The 13,420-nt window shown below is 38.2% G+C and overlaps 1 pseudogene; it reads right to left on the bottom strand.

Annotated features, from left to right (window-relative positions):
* Positions 1–1,127: 1,127 nt before the first annotated feature.
* On the bottom strand, positions 1,128–3,767 carry LOC134668310 (esterase E4-like; annotated as a pseudogene).
* Between the last annotated feature and the right edge of the window lie 9,653 nt (positions 3,768–13,420).

Raw genomic sequence — 13,420 nt, 5'->3', positions numbered from 1 at the left:
TACATTAATATATTTGGAAAAGAAATATTAGTAAACATAACTAGAAATCTTTATAACACAATTTTACCTTTTTATACGTCATACCTAGCTCAGAAAGGTCCACATTTCATTGTATATTTTTACTTTTATAGATCTTACTCAACATTTTTAAATACTAACGCCCCACGTTTTTATTTTAGTCTGAGAAAAAAATCCGATTAATACTTAATCCACTGACATAGTGTCGAAAACTGGCATTTAGAATCAGACTCGAGAAAACTACATTGTGCTAACGTCTTGCATGAATACTGCCCAGAAAAGAAACATAGGTAGTACATATATAGAACTCCGATTAGTATAATAATTTTTATTTTCTAGTTTTTGGTACACATCTGATTAAAATAAAACCGTTTAACTTAAAACTTTTTTACCTTAATTTTATTAAATTGTTAAGAGCTTATCGCGGGGTCTACAGCTTATAGAATCACAGTCATTGCTAATTAGAAGCTACAATATAGTTTGAAAATAGATCTTTAAGATCGGCCACTAAATGAATTCAGCATCCTCGATTCATACCAAAACGTTACCAAACTTGGCCTAGTACTCGTAGCATAATTAATATCTTCTTCTTAGTCGGTTCCTCAAGGCTGAGGGTCGTGACCATCAGGAGTGCAGTTCTTCACCACCGCTCTCCAAACCCCCCTGTCTTGGGCCAGCTGTATTGACCCCTGGATGTTGACGCCCGTAGCGTCGCGTATGGCATCAGACCACCGAGTTGGAGCCCTGCCTCTACTCCTTCTCCCTTCGACGCACCCAACCAGAACGAGCTTTTCAAAGCTGGACGGGTCTTGGCGGGCCACATGGCCAAAGAAGGTCAACATTCTCTAATATAGATATTACATATAAAAATAAATATGAGAGACCTACTGTCTCCCTCCTAAAATTTTACATCCAAAATCTTAGTGGCTCTACTTCTTAAATCCTTCCAAGGGATCAATCTTCCCAAAAGAAATCTTTAGTTCAGGAAACGCCCTATTTCAAGAGCCTATTTGCCTATTTTACAACGGTCACTACCTATATAAACCTACTTGTATGAGTTATTAAATGAGTATTTAGACAACTCACCGTTCCATGAGGAAATTATTATTTTACGTAAAAATCACATTTAATATACAGAAGGATAGTAACAAATATTGTGTTAGAGTTTGCACCAGTGTCTTCGCAGATGATGGCGCTGCTGGAGATCTGTAGAAACGACCGTAGATGTCCTCCCAAAGGAGTGTACGTTCCTCCAAGAGAGGGCCTCCATTGAGCGATATCTCTTCTCCTAGAGACATATAAGGCGACCTGTTAGCACCAACCGGGGGCCAAGAAGGGAGATCTGATCCTTCAGGTACTGGCTTGCTGTAATAAAGAAATTAGGTATTAACTTTTATTATCGTTGAGTCACATTGGCCAACAACAATTCATGTCTGTTTTCGCGAGATTGGAAATGAATATAAATGAGTAATAGTGATGAGTAATACTCTATAACATTCTAAATCAAACAGAGTGCGGGGTTATAGATCTTTTGGAATAAATCCAAAACCTTAAAACGCAACATAACTAATATCCAGCACTAAAAACATCAAGTTAAAATTGAGAAACTTATTCCACTTTATTCTTTATTTAAACAGACACGATAAGTTTTCTGCTATGTCAACCCACTGTTAATAGATACAGTTAATATAATTATATACATATTAATAATTACCCCGTAGTAATAAAGTTCACCCACAGCTCAACCATTATGTTCTTCATTCTCTTGTATTCATCAGAATCAGGACCAACGCCCTCGAATTCCAATACCGCATAAGTCTGGGCAGTGTGAGTTGCCCCTGTGATATTTTTCACGTATTCTGGAAAGAATTCGGGGTGCGGAGTGAAGAACGAATATTCATACAGGTATATTGAATCACTTCCAGCCTCCACTTGCAACTTAACTGATCTCAAATGAGAAAATGTAAATAAGACGTCAGAGAAGTACTTAATCGATATACCCTTGAATAGTTTCAGACGATACGTGTTTCTCACTAAAATAAAATTCCTTAATAACTTTCGCGATATTCTCTTTTTCTTCGTTGTTCTCAAAGTGTAAGTCAACTGGCAAAAAATCTGAAAATCTTTCATTCAATGATTCTTGCCATAACTCAAACCATGGTATCCGAAATAAACCTTCCATATTTGCAAATCCATATATAGGACTGGTACTTTTCTGTATTTTCCTTGTGTTAAAATGTTAACTGGAGCATCATCTAGGAACTTTTCAACACCGGTATCACGCATTGAGCGTACAAGGTGTAAACATAGAATTTGAATCCTCTGTAGTAAAAAAAATATCTGACGTCAAATCCTCGTATGACAATGTTGAGTAGAATTCTTCCAAACTATTGATATTATCAACGTTAGTGAAGTTAAGCTGCTTAGCAAAATCCTTTGCATTCTGAATAGGATCAAGTACAACGCTCCATACAGCGACACTTGCACCGCTCTCGGGTATAACTTTATTATAAAGACCCTTGGTCATCTCTGAGAGCATCAGGAGGTCCACTGCTGACGAACCAGCGCTGTACCCAGCAATAGTGACTTCATTGGGATTTCCCCCAAAGTTGGCGATGTTCTTCTGTACCCATCGAAGCAGCGCGACTTGGTCTTTCATTCCAGCGTTACCGGGAGCATTTTCTGTGCCCAGACAGAGGAAACCGTGCACTCCTAAGCGATAGTTGAAAGTGACGGCTATAACTTTTTTGGTGCGCACTAATGGGCTTGGGTCACCAAAGTGTCCGAATCCTAGTTGGTAACCTCCTCCATGGACATAGACCACGACAGGAAGATTAGTCTCCTCTGTATCGGGCATATAGATGTTTGCCACAAGACAGTCTTCTCGCATATCCTGACGAGATATCCTTAGCATTAGATAATCTGGAGAGCTGCCTTGTGGACAAATTATCATATTATTGACAGCTTCAAGGGGGTTCATCCATACTGGTCCTGGAAGCGGTGCCTAAAATTAATATATTAATTTTGAAATATAAGTATTTTACTATCAAATCTATAATAAAACAAGCGACCTGCCCGGCTTTGCACAGGTTCCACAAAACTTATCAAATTATAAACCTTTACATTCCTCAAGAATCACTCTTTTGATAAGTGATAACCGCATCCCGCCGCAATCCGTTTATAAGTAAGATTTGAATTTATCGCGAACATACATACATACTCGTACAGACAGACAGAGGCGGCGGGCGACTTTGTTTTAAAATATACCTAATAGTGATATTTTATTAGACTTGACTACCACATCTGTTTTTTGTAAAGTAATAACGATTACGAATAATTACAGTACCTATGTATGTTTACATATTTAGCCGGTTTTTGTTGAATTACCATGCCACCTACTATTTATTACCGTGCTTAAAACCAACTTAAAAATATCAACGGTATGTGTATCGGATCAATTAGCTCCAGTGTGTACTTTCTTATAATTACGAGTAATTCAAGTAAATAAGTTAATACAATTAAATTAATTTAAGAAAACTTACGGTGAATCTGCGCGTTCCAGTAGGCGCCGTGGCATAAGGGATCCCGTAAAAGTAGAAGATATCATCCTCCTTATATCCCCTCACGGGGCCCTGTGCGGTCTGCACTACCCTTGATTCCCTTGCGTCCTGTGTATCCTGTGTAACACACAGAGTTACTCCAGCGACTAACAATAATAATTTGATTATGGTGTGCGGCATGGCGGGCTGTTGCCGTGACACTGAATGTGCTTGTTCGGCTAGTGCTCGTACGTATATAACCGGCGACGCTTGTACTGTCGCGTCGAATTGATGTTTTAGCATGGGATTTTTTCTATTCAGACATCTCACCGACAACTAGCGGAGGAATTATTAGGTATCTTGTACAATAGGCTAGATGACAAATTTTCAAAGTTTTTGAAAGTTAAAAAAAACTTAAATTTTGAAACTTTCAGGTACTGTATTTTTGTATTATTTCCATATTTTCTTTAATATCCACAATATTGTAAGAAATTGCTCATTTGCTATCTATTTTACTACATTTTGTTATAAAATTCGACATCATGTGTCATCATCCCTATTCACGAACGTGTATTAGGCCTCAGATTAATAAAAAATAAGTATGCAAATTTATCGTATCAAACACTTGCCCGCGAAAAAAAAATCGTCACCGACGAGTGCTGCCTAATTACAACAACCGTTTTGTTAACGACTTTTATTAGTAAGGCCGTTTTGACCACTGCATGGCTACATCGGCAGGTAAGATAATGCTGCATGCACTGTTAACTATTAGGCCATGCGCGCACCACGACTTTTTGTCGCGCGATAATTTAGTTGCAGAAATGTAACGTATGTGTTTATATGGAAGTGCGCGCATATGCGACAAAAAAATCGCAGCGATTTTAAAATTGTGATTTGTCACATTTTTCCGCGACTACTCGCGACGCGATTGTCGCAAAGTGAATTGCAGCATACGGAGTTGTACGGCCCCGCGCGCACTGCGACAATAAAATCGCACCCCGGACCTCAGTCGGCATTCCGCTCTCCAAGCGTCAACTTATCGGAACCTGCTTCTCCAATGGAGTCACAAGATGAAACGCTAGATGTTGACCGTTTAATTATAGAAATAGAAGGAGATCACCTTTGTGGTATAAATACTCAAAGTCATACAGCGATTGCATATTGTTTCACGACAAGCGACTGGTACGAAATCCATGTCGAGAATGAACAAATCGTCGACTTTTCATCGCAGTGCGCGCAGTGAATTTTCTGCGATAAATTACAGCGCGATTCTAAAATCGTGTCTCAAAAATTAAAATCGTGGTGCGCGCTTGGCGTTAAGCGTTAAATATTTAAGTAATTTTATGATGTTAGAACTCAAAGTAATAATAACCTTTACCTTGTCAATGCCTCCCGGAGCCTTAAGCTCCAGAGGTATAAGCTCCGAATAATCAAAGTATGTACCTAATTGTAATAAGTGGTGAACGGTGTTGGTCACACATACTGTATATAGTGTTAAAAATACTTTAGATTTAAGCCTTTCTTGTAGTGACTGTTTGTTTACCTAAAAAAAAAAAAAAAAGATGTGGCAAGAAGTGGCCACCGGGTAAGATGTACTGGACCCGATGACTATTATACAGTATCCGATACAACAACCAGCAAGCACGTCAGCGCCGACCGGGCTACCGGCGGACGCGCCCTCGGCATCCGTGGTCACATCATCGGTGGCTGTAACACCGGCATAGAGCGGACACGCCATACATCAAAAATCATTTGCGTTTATATGTGTGCACGGCACGCCTGTACACGCGTCATTGTGTATGTGTGGGTAATTCGCGTGACTGAGAGTATGCTAGAAGTCCGCCAGATTCATGTTGCGGGTTGGCGAGGTAATGCAAGTCGGGGCGGGGCGGTGCGTGGCTGTTCTGTATGATAATACTATTACTTATTCTGTGACACCGGCGACAACTCCATCCGCAGTCGCGTTCACCGGTAAGAGTGCCACAGACACATTCACTGTTAGACATCCCAGTGGTATCACTGGAACCTCGCCCCGTTCGTAAGTATAAATAAATAAATAAATATTATAGGACATTTTTACACAAATTGACTAAGCCCCATGGTAAGCTTAAGAAAGCTTGTGTTATAGGTACTCAGACAACGATATATATAATATATAAATACTTAAATACATATAAAACAACCATGACTCAGGAACAAATATCTGTATCATCATACAAATAAATTCCCTTACCAGGATTCGAACCCGGGACCATCGGCTTCATAGGCAGAGTCACTACCCACTAGGCCAAACCGGTCGTCAAAAAGTATAGGGTTGATAAGGTTATGAGTTATAAGGATAGATGTAAACTATTTTGTTATAAGAGAGTAGAGACTACACGATCCCACAGTCAAACCGTGTAAACTGTTTTGTGGGACACTGTACTTGTATAAGCTGTATATTTTTATGTTAATAAATATATAAAATAATAACTATTTGGAAAGCCGAAAGGCCTTGTGTCAGTTTATATACTTAAATGAAATAAGAGGTTTAAATTGATAACAATAAAAAAAGTTGAAGCTTATCGATATAAATAGCCATCTGTTAATCGTAATCAATCAATGTCTTAACAGGTACTTAAGTATAAACTTTTAAAAAGGTTATACTTACTTAATTATCTAGTATTATTTAGGTATAATACTAGATAATTAGTACACCGGTACATCTAGAGGATGATGACTATACCCGTGTCATGGGACGCATGCAGAAGCAGCATGCACCAGGATGTGAGGATTATTGAGACCTAAGTTATTAAGATTTAATATAATTAAGCAGATAACCATATTATGTGTAAGGCGTATGATTTATTGATTATTAAATTTAGTACCTACCGGTGAATCATAACTAAAGGGGCCCACTGATTAACAGTCCGCCGGACGGTATCGGTCTGTCAGTTGTTCGGAACTGTCAAAATTTTGTTCTAACTGACAGGCCGATACCGCCCGGCGGACTGTTAATCAGTGGGACACTTTATTCTAGATAATCGTAGTGCATCGACACAAATACCCTTATCAAATTGATTGTAATGTACCTACAAATATGTATCACTATCACTATGCACCTTTACATCTTACTATGTATTTTATTACACCATATAAAATAAAGTACGCCGACGCGTTTGTCTGTCTGTACGTCTGTATTTTCGAGATAAAATCAGAAACTACGTACGATTTTTTTTTTCAATATTATAGTGATTCTTGAGGAAGGTTTATGCGAATCATTTGTTAAGAGGATATGCGGTCACTTCTCCATACGAACGTAGTCCTCATTTTCCTCTCTGGATATTGACATTATGGAAAGTGTTTTAACATATTTTGATGTATATTAACCATAGCTATGCCCCTATGTTATGTTATATTTGACTGTTTTGGATTTTTTTATTTGTGTAAAAATTAGGAGCGTAAAACTGTTTACATACAAAATTTTAAATGCTCCTAACTCTTACAATAATTCATGCTATGTAATAGGTTCTACACCATAACAACCAAAAGAAACTAACACCAAAAGAATAGAACACACAATATACCAAAAGAAACGTATAATAAAAATTACATTGTAAAATGTAATTATATGTCAAATGGCATTATAAAAAATGTAGGTATGATAGTTTTTTTTATGATTATTAAGCATTACACACCCATTGTCATTATGTGTAATCTTAACAATAATTATATTGCCCCGCTGCCGGCGGCAACCTAGGTTAGGTTTTTTATAATGTGTTTATATGTATTTTTTATTGTTTTGTAAGTGTTTTTATATTTTACTTTTATATTCATATTATAAATAACCTAACTTAAGACGAAGAATAAATAAAGAGAATTATATTAAAACATGATAATAACCTGGCAGGTGTCTGCATGCGTCCTATAACACTGGTAGAGGCGGCCATCCGCTTGGTTTTTAGGGTTCCGTAACTCAAAAGGAAAAAACGGAACCCTTATAGGATCACTCGTGCGTCTGTCTGTCCGTCTGTCACAGCCTATTTGCTCCAAAACTACTGGACTAATTAAGTTGAAATTTGGTACACATATGGAAGTCTGTGACCCAAAGACGGACATGTAATAAAAACAAATGAATTTTAAGCATAGGGGGCTCTTTTAGGGGGAATATGAGAAAATTAAAAAACAAAGTTATGCAAACCATATTGTGTTACATATTAAATGAAAGGGCTTATTTTGAGGATCTCAAATATATTATTTTAAAATTTATATGAAATAGTTTAGAAGTTATTTAAGAAAATAGGCAAAAAATTACCTTCCCCCCCCCCCCCCCTTAACTCCGACACTACTGAGTCTAAAATTATGAAAAAAATACACATAATAGTTCTTTACCTCTAGATGACAGGAAAACCTATTAGAAATCTAGAGTCAAGCGTGAGTCGGACTTAAGAAAAAAAACGCGGTTGGGCTATTTTAGGGACACAGCCGTAATGGCTTAATACGTGAAACTCGGTGTGGACAGCTTTTGCGAAGGCCGAAGGCCGAGCTACGCGTAGGGCCGAAGGCCCGAAGCATCCCCCGGTAGCTTTTTGAAACACACGGCCGAAGGCCGAGTTGCGGGAGGTTAGTGTTCAAACACAGAACAATTATAGTACAAGTGTCTGAATGCGAAGGTCGAAGGCCCGGAGCCTCCGACATGTGCATATATGCTTCCTGCAAAGGAGATCGTCGATTTTGTTCTATCTTTTGTTAAGCGATTGGGCCCGATACCTATAGATTACTGGAAAAACGTATAAGAAGTCTGCAATTAAGCGTGAGCCGGACTTAAGAATAAGAATTGCGGATAAGCTCTATCAGGGCCACAACCGCAATCGATTTACGTGAAACGTGGTGTGGACAGCTAGTGCGAAGGTCGAAGGCCGAGCTCTGCGTTGGGCCGAAGGCCTGAAGCATCCAAGAGAGGTGCGCCTCCACGCAGGTCGAAGGATGAGCTTCAGGAGGTTAGTGCTCAAACAGAACAAATAACTGGTTTAAGTACGAGTAGCTAAATGAGAAGGCTGAACTGCCGTATATCAGAGCCGCTCCAATGAAACCGTAATTAGAGTAACAGAGTGAGATGCCAGCAATTTGCGAACTTCGAACAAAATTAAAGGTAGCCAGCCGTGTGTGGAAAAATTGAATGAACAGTTGAATGTACTTATGAACTTCGCTTTCGCCTCGCTCGTTAGCAAATGTGTGCAGTACGGAACCCTTGGGACGCGAGTTCGACTCGCACTTGACCGGTTTTTTGTACCCCGAACTTAACCTTACATTTCGCTAAATTATCGAAAGTGGCTTTACGTGTTGGCTTCGGCTCAGCGTACGCCCCTAAGATATTCGGAACACTATTGTCCTGTCAGGGAGTATTATTCGCAATAGTGAAATAGGTAGGTACCTATATAGAGTGTGGGTTGTTTAAGTTTAGTATCAAAGGAGGGTGGACAAATTGGCCTATATGACCAATAAGGACAAGCAATATGTCACTGGATAGCTTATTCTAAGTTCTAATACTTTTACTATGGGAGATAGTCCCAAATCTTTGTGTGAAAAACGTTATCACCGCAAAAAGTGAGTTTTTTTCGATACTAAGTTCCTGTGTCGCAGATCATTAAGGTTTTGTTATTGTGGATGATTTGGTGTCACGATATTTTAGTTTTTTATTCGTTTTCTTATGTTTTTTGTGTCATAATTATTTTTTTAAACAGAGATTTGACAAGTCTCGTCATACAAAAAAATGGAGTATAAAAAATACCTTTCCAATGGTACTTATGTCGCTTATTCTTATTGGTTCATAAGCCAGTGTCCATACAAATCTGCCCATCCTCCTTAAGATGATTAAATAATGTGACAGTAGCTAGGCGGTTATTTATTTATTTATTGATCAAATAAGTAACACAGCATTACAGTATAAAACCAAGGCACTGTGAAACTACAAAGTAAAAGAAAAGACAAAGAAAAACAATACACATAAAAATAAAATTAACTAAACATTAGATTATGGAACGATAGCCTATGGTATGTCTTGTTTGAGCCAATTGAGCACCTACCGTTATATTTGTTTTTTTATTTAGACACTGTAGGCCTAGCACATGATCGGCGCGACAGTATCTCGCCTCGAGATGGACTATCCGTCTTTTTTAACTGTATTAATTAAAGAGGGACGCAGTCTATCTCTTGGCGAAATACTGTCGCGCCAATCATGTGCTCCCGGCTGGTTTGCTATGTTTCACGCCAATCACGCCCCGCCCGCACCTCTATCGATATCAGCACTACCAGGCCGCGTAGCCAAGATGCCAATCGCTAACGCTCCGTAGCGATCGAAACGCAACTGTCACTGTCACACTAATGTGGAAGAGTGATAGAGATACATAATGCTTTTCGTTGTCGAAGCGATAGCGATTGTAACCTTGGCTAGGCGGCCAGTTATGCTCATGCGCCTATATTTAAACGTATAGCAAGGCTTCAGATAGGGACGTTCACAACCCGAATGAAAAGAATAGGCATAAGTTTAAGGTTCATAAATTATTTTATACTGTGCAATATAAAGATCGCCCACAACTACAAAGAAACACAATGTTAACGCGTCCATACTAAAAGTTGTGACTTTTTTTAAATACATTTTGAGTTGCGATTGCAAGGAAACGAATTGGCAAGTATTTGGAAAAAGGGGACTACGTTTGTATAGAGAAGCGGTAGCATAATTACAATATTTTAAAGTTTTGACGAAGATGTTTGTAATTTGAAGTGGCTGTGATGTGAAGTTGTTTAGTAACCTTGCAGGTTTGTCTTACAAAGTACCTAACTTCTAAAACTACAAACTAGCGTATAGAAATACGGTAGTAATCGCTTTATTAAAGTCTATATTTTCTTTCCGTAGACTAAAATGACAACCACAAATGTCAAACGTAAAAATAATGTGACCAGCTTAAAACAAACAGTGGGGACTGCCGGTTCGAGCGCCATCTTGATGGCACGCGTCGGGATCAATTGCTTTGTTTTTTGCTCATTAATATTGTTTAAAGTGTAATATCGATAGCCTATTATACAGTAAACTAATGTGGTAGTGTGCAGTGAATGGAGAATTTATCTTGAAGCACGTTTAACCATCATCTTGGAGTCAACGGCCGGTTGTCCACGTGTTTCTTGTCAAGCCCGCTATCGCTTTACAAGAGCTAAATCACCGTACACTAACCGATAAATATTAAATTAATTTTAAATTATTATACTTTTTTTATGTAATTCGACATTAAGAGACCATATACATATCTAAGTAATTGTAATACGTTAGTTTGAATTGGTAGTTGCAGTTAGTTGTATTTTAAAAATTGTATTGTTATTATTTTTGCTTGTATGTAAATTCAATGTTGACGTGTAAAAGTGCCTGTGGCCTATTTGCTGAATAAATGTTGAAGTTTGAAGTTTGAATTCCAAATAAACAATAAATGAAATCTACTCGCTACATGATATAAAATAAACAATAATGTGATACGGCACTTTGTATGGTTAGCTCAGTTTAACGTTTTTAGGATTGTCTCGAATATAGTATAGTTTTGTTCTATGGCAAGGAAGTCTTTGATGTAGCAACAATATACATGACAGGCATTCAGTCAATAAGAAACAAATTGAAGATGATGGTGTTGCTACTTCAAATTAAATCCTAAATTTGTGGAATAATATTATGAAATACTTATGTAAATCAAAAACTTAATTTATAAATACACAATAGGTTGAAATATGTTCAAATAATTGAATATGATTTATTTCTTTGAGTTATACTTACATATAAAATTATTCCATGAATTTCATTAGTTACTGTTATTTTGATTGTGTCATCCCAGGGATTAGGCTTGAGATCATTTTCCGGTTGGTTCTCGCCCTGGATGGGCATCTTTTATACATAGAACAGTGAAGCGAAGTACATCATGCTCTGGTAGCATCGATCAGAGGCTTGGTTATGCAGTAGCCGCTGCATCCATGAGCTCGGGATGCTGCTGTTATTATTGCTGCTCATGCTGTTGCTATTTTGCCACAAACAGTAAGTAGAATATGATAATATATAGATGTCCTCAGGTGCAACTCCTTGTTGAATTTTTGTTTGACCATTTCGCTTTGTTTCCAGTCTGCTGGTAAAACAATGTGGTTGGGAGGGAGTATCAGAGCTGTGAGATGAGTCCACTCTAGGAATTTCCAGCTGGTGAGAAACTTAGATCATATAATGTCTCTTAGGTTAGCAGAGCACATGCTTCTAGTTATTAATCTTGAATTGTTTCTTTCAGCTGACTGGGGTTTTTATGTTATTACGTATGTGTAATCAGTTCGCATATCAGAGTATGGAAGTCTGTCCATATTCCTAAAACTTCAAGTGTGTCTGGTGAGCAGTTCGCCATGAGAATTTCGCTCTTCTGCTGGATGGAGGAGAGGTCACCTTCAAACTGAGACCTTAGTCCTACGGTGTTGCTCTGCGGAGTCGGGTCAGATTCCTGCTGCTGCAAATCGGCTCCGGCACAGCGGTGGAGGACACGTCAGGCTTGAACTGGTGGAACATTGTTATGAGGTTGGTGTACGCTTTCTTTCCATCCTAGAAGCATTTTCCAAATTTAAAGTTAAAGAATTTAGTAGAATCATATGTGATGGCAAATGATAATTTAGGGACTAACAAATTTAGATAGGTCTGCTTGTAAATCATTTTAGAACCATTTCTGGCACGACCCAGCTCTATCGTATGACATTATTAATATAAGGTGCTTATGCTAGCTTAATGATTTACATGTAGAATAACTGCCCGTGTTCGAATTAGTAATAAATGATGTGTCACAAAATCTAACGTTTCATTTCATATCCTTTATTGCCCTGAATAGCTGATGAAAATAAGTTTAGCACCTGCTTGAGCTTTTGGTAAGATTTAGTTTTATTTAATTTAGTAACTTTAATTGTCCGTGAGTTTCCTCTGGGAGAGCCCCTGCCGGGCAAGGAATATTTACGTGACAATAAATAAAATCTACTCACTGCTAATCTACTCAAACATGAAAAAAATGACATTGACTTATCGCCGACCTGACGCAACGCAAAATCGCTTTAAAATATTAGAAATATTGTGTATAGACCCTAGATACAAAATTTCTAAATACCTCAAAATGAAGGCATTTTTAACTACATTAATTCACCCTTTTAATAACTCTCCTAGTGTCCCCTTTTAGCACGTCACGGATTATCCAGTCATTGTGCTACAGACACTTCATCAACAAATATAAGTACCTCCCAATAGTTTATTTTCGGTTAGTACCGGTTGTAGCACATCACTATTTATAAGACGTAAAAAACTAGCAACACATGAACTGTCATTTAAGGGTCTCCCCCATATATCGACGCGCATTCGGCAAAAGCCGATAGGAAAAAGCTTTATGTCCACGCAATAAGAGCGAAAAAGCCGTCGACGCGTCGGCAGGCGCCGGCCGATGCGAGCCGAGCCGAACGACGACTTTTTCGCTCTTATTGCGTGGACATAAAGCTTTTTCCTATCGGCTTTTGCCGAATGCGCGTCGATATATCAGGGGAGACCCTAAGTCTACGGAAAGAAAAAAATAGACTTTCTAGAGTCGTCAAAAACTCTAAATTGCTCTCCTTTATGCGACTGGCAAATCATTAATCATAAATCAAATACTCTTTAATATTAAGCCTCCTGAAACACTCTGACTCCGAATTTGCCAGTTGCTTCGTCGAAATCTTGACCGAAAGAGAAAAAACCTTAAATATCGCTAAAAAAGCCCCAATTTTTTTATTCATTACACAGGTAAACGTACTAGTGCTCGACATGCTAATGCCCAATAGATGACACCCTACTGTCA

Source organism: Cydia fagiglandana, chromosome 10 (genome assembly GCF_963556715.1).
Source record: "Cydia fagiglandana chromosome 10, ilCydFagi1.1, whole genome shotgun sequence".
In the NCBI taxonomy this organism is placed as follows: domain Eukaryota; kingdom Metazoa; phylum Arthropoda; class Insecta; order Lepidoptera; family Tortricidae; genus Cydia; species Cydia fagiglandana.
Note: the sequence above shows the minus strand (reverse complement) of the source record. Positions and strands in the feature narration are given on the sequence as shown.